Below are 13,114 nucleotides of genomic sequence, written 5' to 3'. Positions count from 1 at the left end.
GGGACACAGAGAGAGCGAGGGACACAGAGAGAGCGAGGGACACACAGAGAGAGCGAGGGACACAGAGAGCGAGGGACACAGAGAGAGCGAGGGACACAGAGAGAGCGAGGGACACAGAGAGCGAGGGACACAGAGAGAGAGAATGAGGGACACAGAGAGAGCGAGGGACACAGAGAGCGAGGGACACAGAGAGCGAGGGACAGAGAGAGAGCGAGGGACACACAGAGAGCGAGGGACACACAGAGAGCGAGGGACACAGAGAGCGAGGGACACAGAGAGCAGGGACACAGAGAGCAGGGACACAGAGAGAGTGAGGGACACAGAGAGCCAGGGACACAGAGAGAGTGAGGGACACAGAGCGCGAGGGACACAGAGAGAGCGAGGGACACAGCGAGCGAGGGACACAGAGAGAGTGAGGGACACAGAGCGCGAGGGACAATGCGAGCGCGAGGGACACTGCGAGCGCGAGGGACACACAGAAAGGGAGTGACATAGGCAGAGCGAGGGACACAGAAAGCGAGGGACACTGCGAGCGCGAGGGACACACAGAAAGGGAGTGACATAGGCAGAGCGAGGGACACAAAACCAGGGACACAGGGAGAGCGAGGGACACAGAGTGAGCGAGGGACACAGAGAGAGCAAGGGACACAGAGAGAGCGAGGGACACAGAGAGCGAGGGACACAGAGAGAGCAAGGGACACAGAGTGAGCGAGGGACACAGAGAGAGCGAGGGACACAGGGAGAGCGAGGGACACAGAGAGCGAGGGACACAGAGAGAGCGAGGGACACACAGAGAGTGAGGGACACAGAGAAAGCGAGGGACACAGGGAGAGCGAGGGACACAGAGAGCGAGGGACACAGAGAGAGTGAGGGACACAGAGAGCGGGGGACACAGAGAGCGAGGGACACAGAGAGAGCCAGGGACACAGAGAGCGCGAGGGACTCAGAGAGAGCCAGGGACACAGAGAGCGCGAGGGACACAGAGAGCCAGGGACACAGAGAGAGCGAGGGACACACAGCGAGCGAGGGACACAGAGAGAGAGAGGGACACACAGCGAGCGAGGGACACAGAGAGAGCGAGGGGCAGAGAGGGAGCGAGGGACACAGAGAGCGAGAGACACAGAGAGAGCGAGGGACACAGAGTGCGAAGGACACAGAGAGCACGAGTGACACAGAGAGCGCGAGGGACACAGAGAGCGCGAGCGACACAGAGAGCGCGAGGGACACAGAGAGCGAGGGACACAGAGAGTGTGGGACACAGAGAGTGTGGGACACAGAGAGTGTGGGACACAGAGAGAGCGAGGGACACAGAGAGAGCGAGGGACACAGAGAGAGCGAGGGACACACAGAGAGAGCGAGGGACACACAGAGAGAGCGAGGGACACAGACAGAGCCAGGGACACAGAGAGAGCGAGGGACATAGAGAGCGAGGGTCACACAGAGAGAGTGAGGGACACAGAGAGTGAGGAACACAGAGAGCGAGGGAAACAGAGAGAGCGAGGGACACAGAGAGCGAGGGACACACAGAGAGAGTGAGGGACACAGAGAGCGAGGGACACAGAGAGTGTGGGACACATAGATCGAGGGACACCGAGAGTGTGGGACACATAGATCGATGGACACAGAGAGTGAGGGACACAGAGAGTGAGGGACACACAGAGCGAGGGACACAGAGAGTGTGGGACACAGAGAGCGAGGGACACAGAGAGCGAGGGACACAGAGCATGAGGGACACAAAGAGTGAGGGACACAAAGAGCGAGGGACACAAAGGGCAAGGGACACAGAGAGCGAGGGACACACGGAGAGAGCGAGGGACACAGAGAGCGAGGGACACAGAGAGAGTCACCGACACAGAGAGTGAGGGCCAGAGAGAGAGTGAGGGAAAGAGAGAGAGTGAGGGACACAGAGAGAGTGAGGGTCACAGAGAGTGAGGGGCACAGAGAGAGTGAGAGACACAGAGAGTGAGGAACACAGAGAGGGAGGGACACAGAGAGAGCGAGGGACACAGAGAGCGAGGGACACAGAGAGAGCAAGGGACACAGAGAGAGTGAGCGACTCAGGGAGAGCGAGGGACACAGAGAGAGTGAGGGACACAGAGAGAGCGAGGGACACAGAGAGCGCGAGGGACACAGCGAGAGCGAGGGACACACAGAAAGGGAGGGACACAGACAGAGCGAGGGTCACAGACCGAGCTACAAAGATAGCGCGAGGGACACAGAGAGAGCGAGGGACACAAAGAGCGAGGGACACAGAGCACGAGGGACACAGAGAGAGCGAGGGACACAGAGAGCAAGGGAAACAGAGAGCCAGGGACACAGAGAGCGAGGGACACAGAGAGAGCGAGGGACACAGAGAGCGAGGGACACAGAGAGTGAGGGACACAGAGAGTGTGGGACACAAAGAGCGAGGGACACAGAGCATGAGGGACACAGAGAGCGAGGGACACAGAGAGTGTGGGACACAGAGAGCGAGGGACACAGGGAGTGAGGGACACAGAGAGAGCGAGGGACACAGAGAGTGTGGGACACAGAGAGAGTGAGGGACACAGAGAGAACGAGGGACTCAGAGAGCGTGAGGCACACAGTGAGCGCGAGGGACACAGAGAGCGAGGGACACAGAGAGCGAGGGACACAGAGTGAGAGAGGGACACAGAGATTGAGGGACACAGAGAGCGAGGGACACAGAGAACGAGGGACACAGAGAGCGCGACGGACACAGAGAGCGAGGGGCACAGAGAGCGAGGGTCACAGAGAGAGCGAGGGACACAGAGAGAGCGAGGGACCAACAGAGAGCGAGGGACACAGAGAGCGAGGGACACAGAGAGCACGAGCGACACAGAGAGCGCGAGGGACACAGAGAGCGGGGGACACAGAAAGAGCGAGGGACACACAGAGAGCGAGGGACACAGAGAGAGCGAGGGACACAGAGAGCGAGGGACACAGAGAGCGAGGGACACAGAGAGAGCCAGGGACACAGAGAGCGCGAGGGACTCAGAGAGAGCCAGGGACACAGAGAGCGCGAGGGACACAGAGAGCCAGGGACACAGAGAGAGCGAGGGACACACAGCGAGCGAGGGACACAGAGAGAGCGAGGGGCAGAGAGAGAGCGAGGGACACAGAGAGCGAGAGACACAGGGAGAGCGAGGGACACAGAGTGCGAAGGACACTGAGAGCACGAGTGACACAGAGAGAGTGAGGGACACAGAGAGCGCGAGGGACACAGAGAGAGTGAGGGACACAGAGAGCGAGGGACACAGAGAGAGCAAGGGACACAGAGAGCGAGGGACTCAGAGAGAGTGAGGGACACAGAGAGAGTGAGGGACACAGAGAGCGAGGGACACAGTGAGCGAGGGACACAGAGAGAGCAAGGGACACAGAAAGGGAGGGACACAGGGAGAGCGAGGGACACAGAGAGCGAGGGACACAGAGAGAGCCAGGGACACAGAGAGCGAGGGACACAGAGAGCCAGGGACACAGAGAGAGCGAGGGATACACAGCGAGCGAGGGACACAGAGAGAGCGAGGGGCAGAGAGAGAGCGAGGGACACAGAGAGCGAGAGACACAGAGAGAGCGAGGGACACAGAGTGCGAAGGACACAGAGAGCACGAGTGACACAGAGAGCGCGAGGGACACAGAGAGCGCGAGCGACACAGACGCAGGGAGGGACACAGAGACCGCGAGGGACAGAGAGAGAGTGGGGGACACAGAGAGAGCGAGGGTCACAGAGAGAGCAAGGGACACAGAAAGGGAGGGACACAGGGAGAGCGAGGGACACAGAGTGAGCGAGGGACACAGAGAGAGTGAGGGACACAGATAGCGAGGGACACAGAGAGCGAGGGACACAGGGAGCCAGGGACACAGAGAGCGCGAGGGACTCAGAGAGAGCCAGGGACACAGAGAGAGCGAGGGACACACAGCGAGCGAGGGACACAGAGAGAGCGTGGGGCAGAGAGAGAGCGAGGGACACAGAGAGCGAGAGACACAGAGAGAGCGAGGGACACAGAGAGCGAGGGACACAGAGAGCGAGAGACACAGAGAGAGCGAGGGACACAGAGAGCGAAGGACACTGAGAGCACGAGTGACACAGAGAGCGCGAGGGACACAGAGAGCGCGAGCGACACAGACACCGGGAGGGACACAGAGACCGCGAGGGACAGAGAGAGAGTGGGGGACACAGAGAGAGCGAGGGTCACAGAGAGCAAGGGACACAGAGAGCGAGGGACACTTAGAGAGTGAAGGATACAGAGAGTGAGGGACACAGAGAGCGAGGGACACAGGGAGCGCGAGCGAGACTGACACCGGGAGGGACACAGAGACCGCGAGGGACATAGAGAGAGTGGGGGACACAGAGAGAGCGAGGGTCACAGAGAGCAAGGGACACAGAGAGCGAGGGACACTTAGAGAGTGAAGGATACAGAGAGTGAGGGACACACTGACAGTGTGGGACACAGAGAGCGAGTGAGACAGAGAGCGCGAGGGACACAGAGAGCGCGAGGGACACAGAGAGCGAGGGACACAGAGAGCGAGGGACACAGAGAGCGAGGGACACAGAGAGTGTGGGACACAGAGAGAGTGAGGGACACAGAGAGAGCGAGGGACACAGAGAGAGCGAGGGACACAGAGAGCGAGGGACACAGAGAGCGAGGGACACACAGAGAGAGCGAGGGACACAGACAGAGCCAGGGACACAGAGAGAGCGAGGGACATAGAGAGCGAGGGACACACAGAGAGAGCGAGGGACACACAGAGAGAGCGAGGGACACACAGAGAGAGCGAGGGACACAGAGAGCGAGGGTCACACATTGAGAGTGAGGGACACAGAGAGTGAGGAACACAGAGAGCGAGGGAAACAGAGAGAGCGAGGGACACAGAGAGCGAGGGACACAGAGAGAGTGAGGGACACAGAGAGAGCGAGGGACACAGAGAGCGAGGGACACCGAGAGTGTGGGACACATAGATCGTGGGACACAGCGAGTGAGGGACACAGAGAGTGAGGGACACACAGAGCGAGGGACACAGAGAGTGTGGGACACATAGATCGAGGGACACAGAGAGCGAGGGACACACGGAGAGAGCGAGGGACACAGAGAGTGTGGGACACAGAGAGAGTGAGGGACACAGAGAGCGAGGGACACAGAGAGCAAGGGACACAGAGAGAGAGCGAGAGACACAGAGTGAGGGACACAGAGAGAGTCACCGACACAGAGAGTGAGGGCCAGAGAGAGAGTGAGGGACAGAGAGAGAGTGAGGGACACGAGAGAGTGACGGTCACAGAGAATGAGGGACACAGAGAGTGAGGAACACAGAGAGTGAGGGCCAGAGAGAGAGTGAGGGACAGAGAGAGAGTGAGGGACACAGAGAGAGTGAGGGTCACAGAGAGTGAGGGGCACAGAGAGAGTGAGGGACACAGAGAGTGAGGAACACAGAGAGGGAGGGACACAGAGAGAGCGAGGGACACAGAGAGCGAGGGACACAGAGAGAGCAAGGGACACAGAGAGAGTGAGCGACTCAGGGAGAGCGAGGGACACAGAGAGAGTGAGGGACACAGAGAGAGCGAGGGACACAGAGAGCGCGAGGGACACAGCGAGAGCGAGGGACACACAGAAAGGGAGGGACACAGACAGAGCCACACACAGACACAAACTCAAGACAGGCTGCGTCAATACATCTTTCAAATGGAGCGAGATCCATTCTCCACCTTTAACTTGGAGAGGTGTATCTGGCCTGTGTGTGACCCAAGTCACACACTGACTCTGAACATCCTCACAGCAGCTTGGGGACAGACTTTTCGAAAGCACTTTTCATAACCTTTGGGTATCACAAACTGCTTCACAGGCAATGGAGCCCTTTTGAAATCTAGTCAGGAGTAATTTAGGAAATGGATCAGCTAATTTCAGAGAGAGACACAGAAACAGGATGAGATTGTGCTGTACATGTTTCAGAGCTGTCACTGAGACACACACGAGATGTACAATATCAATTATTATTCTGAAGCATGTGATTAAATCAGCCCTGAGACTGAATTCCAGTGTTTCAGAGTAAAGCTCCATCTACACTGTCCATCAAACACTCACAACGCAAATACTGTCTGTGCTTAAATACAGAGTCAAAATCCCTCTGTCCTATCCAAAGAATTTTTCATTGCAGATAGTTATATTTATTTTATGGAAAAGCAGAACTCAAATTGCACCGAATCCCAGGGCGGACTCTTGTTTATTTCAGCCCTTCACATTCAAACGTGAAGTTTAAGCTCCGATTACAGGTGTCTGCTTGTCTCTGTTTGTATATTCTCTGTTACTGTTGTTTTGTCACTTGTCTGAAGTATTTGAATAATAGGCCTTGGTTAATCAATCCTTTCTCCCAGCACATGGAAGTTGTGAATCTTCAAGGCTGTCAGTCTGATATAGATAACAAAAAAATACATCCTTTGATCAATCCATTCCCCAACCCTAAATAGATCTCACACATTTCCATAATGCAGGAATATCTCCATCAAAACTTCCAATCCGTTCCCAATACTCTTGTTAACATTTGCCTGTATAACCTAAATTCCACTGACAGATTCCGAAAGCTGCACAGAAAAATGACTGGGTATTTTAAACTTTGAAACAAAACTATTTGAACTTGTGCTTCAATCCTATTGTACAGAAATGTTGTCCGGTGGGCTGACAGTTTCTCAGTAAGACTGAAACATTGAGGGACGCCTCGCACTGCACTTGACAACATTTGTGGCACTTCAGGCAAGAGAGAGAGAGTGAGGGACACAGCGAGAGAGGGTGAGGGACACAGCGAGAGAGAGTGAGGGACACAGAGAGAGAGAGTGAGGGACACAGAGAGAGAGAGTGAGGGATACAGCGAGAGAGAGTGTGGGACACAGCGAGAGAGAGTGAGGGACACAGCGAGAGAGAGTGAGGGACACAGCGAGAGAGTGAGGGACGCAGCGAGAGAGAGTGAGGGGCACAGCGAGAGAGAGTGAGGGACGCAGCGAGAGAGAGTGAGGGACACAGAGAGAGAGAGTGATGGACGCAGCGAGAGAGAGTGAGGGACACAGAGAGAGAGAGTGAGGGACACAGCGAGAGAGAGTGAGGGACACAGCGAGAGAGTGAGGGACACAGCGAGAGAGAGTGAGGGACGCAGCGAGAGAGAGTGAGGGACACAGCGAGAGAGTGAGGGACACAGCGCGAGAGAGTGAGGGACGCAGCGAGAGAGAGTGAGGGACACAGCGAGAGAGAGTGAGGGACGCAGCGAGATAGAGTGAGGGACACAGAGAGAGAGAGTGAGGGACGCAGCAAGAGAGAGAGAGGGACACAGCGAGAGAGAGTGAGGGACGCAGCGAGAGAGAGTGAGGGACACAGAGGGAGAGAGTGAGGGACACAGCGAGAGAGTGAGGGACACAGCGAGAGAGAGTGAGGGACGCAGCGAGAGAGAGTGAGGGACACAGAGAGAGAGAGTGAGGGACACAGCGAGAGAGAGTGAGGGACACAGCGAGAGAGTGAGGGACACAGCGAGAGAGAGTGAGGGACGCAGCGAGAGAGAGTGAGGGATGCAGCGAGATAGAGTGAGGGACACAGCGAGAGAGAGTGAGGGACGCAGCGAGAGAGAGAGAGGGACACAGCGAGAGAGAGTGAGGGACGCAGCGAGAGAGAGTGAGGGACACAGAGAGAGAGAGTGAGCGACACAGCGAGAGAGAGTGAGGGACACAGCGAGAGAGAGTGAGGGACTCAGAGAGAGAGTGAGGGACACAGCAAGAGAGAGTGAGGGACACAGCGAGAGAGAGTGAGGGACACAGCGAGAGAGAGTGAGGGACACAGCAAGAGAGAGTGAGGGACACAGCAAGAGAGAGTGAGGGACACAGAGAGAGAGTGAGGGACGCAGCGAGAGAGAGTGAGAGACACAGCGAGAGAGAGTGAGGGACACAGCGAGAGAGAGTGAGGGACACAGAGAGAGAGAGTGAGCGACACAGCGAGAGGGAGTGAGAGACACAGCGAGAGAGAGTGAGGGACACAGCGAGAGAGAGTGTGAGGGACACAGCGAGAGAGAGTGGGGGACACAGAGAGAGAGAGTGAGGGGCGCAGCGAGAGAGAGTGAGGGACACAGCGAGAGAGAGTGAGGGGCACAGCGAGAGCGAGAGTGAGGGACACAGCGAGAGAGAGTGAGGGACACAGAGAGAGAGTGAGGGACACAGCAAGAGAGAGTGAGGGACACAGCGAGAGAGAAAGTGAGGGACACAGCAAGAGAGAGTGAGGGACACAGCAAGAGAGAGTGAGGGACACAGAGAGAGAGTGAGGGACGCAGCGAGAGAGAGTGAGGGACACAGCGAGAGAGAGTGAGGGACACAGCGAGAGAGAGTGAGGGACACAGAGAGAGAGTGAGGGACACAGCGAGAGAGAGTGAGGGACACAGCGAGAGAGAGTGAGGGACAGAGAGAGAGAGTGAGGGACACAGCGAGAGAGAGAGTGAGGGACACAGCGAGAGAGAGTGAGGGACACAGCGAGAGAGAGTGAGGGACACAGCGAGAGAGAGAGTGAGGGACACAGCGAGAGAGAGTGAGGGACACAGCGAGAGAGAGTGAGGGACACAGAGAGAGAGAGTGAGGGACACAGCGAGAGAGAGTGAGAGACGCAGCGAGAGAGAGTGAGGGACACAGCGAGAGAGAGTGAGGGACACAGCGAGAGAGAGTGAGGGACACAGAGAGAGAGTGAGGGACACAGAGAGAGAGTGAGGGACACAGAGAGAGAGAGTGAGGGACACAGCGAGAGAGAGTGAGGGACACAGAGAGAGAGTGAGGGACACAGAGAGAGAGTGAGGGACACAGAGAGAGAGAGTGAGGGACACAGCGAGAGAGAGTGAGGGACACAGAGAGAGAGTGAGGGACACAGAGAGAGAGTGAGGGACACAGAGAGAGACAGTGAGGGACGCAGCGAGAGAGAGTGAGGGACACAGAGAGAGAGTGAGGGACGCAGCGAGAGAGAGTGAGGGACACAGCGAGAGAGAGTGAGGGACACAGCGAGAGAGAGAGTGAGGGACGCAGCGAGAGAGAGTGAGGGACACAGCGAGAGAGAGTGAGGGACACAGCGAGAGAGAGAGTGAGGGACACAGAGAGAGAGTGAGGGACACAGAGAGAGAGTGAGGGACACAGCGAGAGAGAGTGAGGGACACAGAGAGAGAGTGAGGGACACTGCGAGAGAGAGTGAGGGACACAGCGAGAGAGAGTGAGGGACACAGCGAGAGAGAGTGAGGGGCACAGAGAGAGAAAGTGAGGGACACAGCAAGAAAGAGTGAGGGGCACAGCGAGAGAGAGTGAGGGACACAGCGAGAGAGAGTGAAGGACACAGAGAGAGAGTGAGGGACACAGCGAGAGAGAGTGAGGGGCACAGAGAGAGAAAGTGAGGGACACAGCGAGAGAGAGAGTGAGGGACACAGCGAGAGAGAGTGAGGGACACAGAGAGAGTGAGTGAGAGACACAGCAAGAGAGAGTGAGAGACACAGCGAGAGAGTGAGGGACACAGCGAGAGAGAGTGAGGGACACAGCGAGAGAGAGAGAGGGACACAGCGAGAGAGAGTGAGGGACACAGCGAGAGAGAGTGAGGGACACAGCGAGAGAGAGTGAGGGACACAGCGAGAGAGAGAGTGAGGGACACAGCGAGAGAGAGTGAGGGACACAGCGAGAGAGAGTGAGGGGCACAGAGAGAGAAAGTGAGGGACACAGCAAGAAAGAGTGAGGGGCACAGCGAGAGAGAGTGAGGGACACAGCGAGAGAGAGTGAAGGACACAGAGAGAGAGTGAGGGACACAGCGAGAGAGAGTGAGGGGCACAGAGAGAGAAAGTGAGGGACACAGCAAGAAAGAGTGAGGGGCACAGCGAGAGAGAGTGAGGGACACAGAGAGAGTGAGTGAGAGACACAGCAAGAGAGAGTGAGAGACACAGCGAGAGAGTGAGGGACGCAGCGAGAGAGTGTGAGGGACACAGCGAGAGAGTGTGAGGGACACAGCGAGAGAGAGTGAGGGACACAGCGAGAGAGAGAGAGGGACGCAGCGGGAGAGAGTGAGGGGCGCAGAGAGAGAAAGTGAGGGACACAGAGAGAGAGTGAGGGACGCAGCAAGAGAGAGAGAGGGACACAGCGAGAGAGAGTGAGGGACACAGCGAGAGAGAGTGAGGGACGCAGCGAGAGGGAGTGAGAGACACAGCGAGAGAGAGTGAGGGACACAGCGAGAGAGAGTGAGGGACGCAGCGAGAGAGTGAGGGACACAGCGAGAGAGAGTGAGGGACACAGCGAGAGAGAGTGAGGGACACAGCGAGATAGAGTGAGGGACACAGCGAGAGAGAGTGAGGGACACAGCGAGATAGAGTGAGGGGCACAGCGAGAGAGTGAGGGACGCAGCGAGAGAAAGTGAGGGACACAGCGTGAGGGACAGAGAGAGAGAGAGTGAGGGACACAGCGAGAGAGAGTGAGGGACAGAGAGAGAGAGAGAGTGAGGGACGCAGCGAGAGAGAGTGAGGGTCGCAGCAAGAGAGAGTGAGGGACACAGCGAGATAGAGTGAGGGACACAGCGAGAGAGTGTGAGGGACGCAGAGAGAGAGAGTGAGGGGCGCAGCGAGATAGAGAGTGAGGGACGCAGCGAGATAGAGTGAGGGACACAGCGAGAGAGTGAGGGACGCAGCGAGAGAAAGTGAGGGACACAGCGAGAGAGAGTGAGGGACACAGCGAGAGAGTGAGGGACGCAGCGAGAGAAAGTGAGGGACACAGCGAGAGAGGGTGAGGGACAGAGAGAGAGAGAGTGAGGGACACAGCGAGAGAGAGTGAGGGACAGAGAGAGAGAGAGAGTGAGGGACGCAGCGAGAGAGAGTGAGGGTCGCAGCAAGAGAGAGTGAGGGACACAGCGAGATAGAGTGAGGGACACAGCGAGAGAGTGTGAGGGACGCAGAGAGAGAGAGAGGGGCGCAGCGAGATAGAGAGTGAGGGACGCAGCGAGAGAGAGAATGAGGGACAGAGAGAGAGAGAGTGAGGATCACAGCGAGAGAGAGTGAGGGACAGAGAGAGAGAGAGAGTGAGCGGCGCAGCGAGAGAGAGTGAGGGACGCGGCGAGAGAGAGAATGAGGGACAGAGAGAGAGAGAGTGAGGATCACAGCGAGAGAGAGTGAGGGACAGAGAGAGAGAGAGAGTGAGGATCACAGCGAGAGAGAGTGAGGGGCACAGCGAGAGAGAGTGAGAGACACAGCGAGAGAGAGTGAGGGACACAGCGAGAGAGAGTGAGGGACACAGCGATAGAGAGTGAGGGACACAGAGAGAGAGAGTGAGGGACACAGCGAGAGAGAGTGAGGGGCACAACGAGAGAGAGAGTGAGGGACATAGCGAGAGAGAGTGAGGGACGCAGCGAGAGAGTGAGGGACACAGCGAGAGAGAGTGAGGGTCGCAGCGAGAGAGTGTGAGGGACGCAGAGAGAGAGAGTGAGGGGCGCAGCGAGAGAGAGTGAGGGACACAGCGAGAGAGAGTGAGGGACTCAGCGAGAGAGAGAGTGAGGGACACAGCGAGAGAGAGTGAGGGACACAGCGAGAGAGAGTGAGGGACGCAGAGAGAGAGAGTGAGGGACAGAGAGAGAGAGAGTGAGGGACACAGCGAGAGAGAGTGAGGGACAGAGAGAGAGAGAGTGAGGGACACAGCGAGAGAGAGTGAGGGACACAGAGAGAGAGAGTGAGGGACACAGAGAGAGAGTGAGGGACACAGCGAGAGAGAGTGAGGGACGCAGCGAGAGAGAGTGAGGGACGCAGCGAGAGAGTGAGGGACAGAGAGAGAGAGAGTGAGGATCACAGCGAGAGAGAGTGAGGGACAGAGAGAGAGAGAGTGAGGGACACAGCGAGAGAGAGTGAGGGACACAGAGAGAGAGAGTGAGGGACACAGAGAGAGAGAGTGAGGGACACAGCGAGAGAGAGAGTGAGGGACACAGCGAGAGAGAGTGAGGGACTCAGCGAGAGAGAGTGAGGGACACAACGAGAGAGAGTGAGGGACACAGAGAGAGAGAGTGTGGGACACAGCGAGAGAGAGTGAGGGACACAGAGAGAGAGAGTGAGGGACACAGCGAGAGAGAGTGAGGGACGCAGCGAGAGAGAGTGAGGGACGCAGCGAGAGAGAGAGTGAGGGACAGAGAGAGAGAGAGTGAGGATCACAGCGAGAGAGAGTGAGGGACAGAGAGAGAGAGAGAGAGAGCGGCGCAGCGAGAGAGAGTGAGGGACACAGCGAGAGAGAGTGTGAGGGACAGAGAGAGAGAGAGTGAGGATCACAGCGAGAGAGAGTGAGGGACAGAGAGAGAGAGAGTGAGGATCACAGCGAGAGAGAGTGAGGGACAGAGAGAGAGAGAGAGTGAGGGTCGTAGCGAGAGAGAGTGAGGGACGCAGCGAGAGAGTGAGGGACAGAGAGAGAGAGAGTGAGGATCACAGCGAGAGAGAGTGAGGGACAGAGAGAGAGAGAGTGAGGGACACAGCGAGAGAGAGTGAGGGACACAGAGAGAGAGAGTGAGGGACGCAGCGAGAGAGTGAGGGACACAGCGAGAGAGAGTGAGGGGCACAGCGAGAGAGAGTGAGGGACACAGCGAGAGAGAGTGAGGGACGCAGCGAGAGAGAGTGAGGGACACAGCGAGAGAGAGTGAGGGACGCAGCAAGAGAGAGTGAGGGGCACAGCGAGAGAGAGTGAGGGGCACAGCGAGAGAGAGTGAGGGACACAGCGAGAGAGAGTGAGGGGCACAGCGAGAGAGAGTGAGGGACACAGCGAGAGAGAGTGAGGGACGCAGCGAGAGAGAGTGAGGGACGCAGCGAGAGAGAGTGAGGGACGCAGCAAGAGAGAGTGAGGGGCACAGCGAGAGAGAGTGAGGGGCACAGCGAGAGAGAGTGAGGGACACAGCGAGAGAGAGTGAGGGGCACAGCGAGAGAGAGTGAGGGACACAGCGAGAGAGAGTGAGGGACGCAGCGAGAGAGAGTGAGGGACGCAGCGAGAGAGTGAGGGACAGAGAGAGAGAGAGTGAGGATCACAGCGAGAGAGAGTGAGGGACAGAGAGAGAGAGAGTGAGCGGCGCAGCGAGAGAGAGTGAGGGACACAGCGAGAGAGAGTGTGAGGGACAGA

The sequence above is a fragment of the Scyliorhinus torazame genome, unplaced genomic scaffold, assembly GCF_047496885.1.
Source record: "Scyliorhinus torazame isolate Kashiwa2021f unplaced genomic scaffold, sScyTor2.1 scaffold_208, whole genome shotgun sequence".
Lineage (NCBI taxonomy): Eukaryota > Metazoa > Chordata > Chondrichthyes > Carcharhiniformes > Scyliorhinidae > Scyliorhinus > Scyliorhinus torazame.
Note: the sequence above shows the minus strand (reverse complement) of the source record.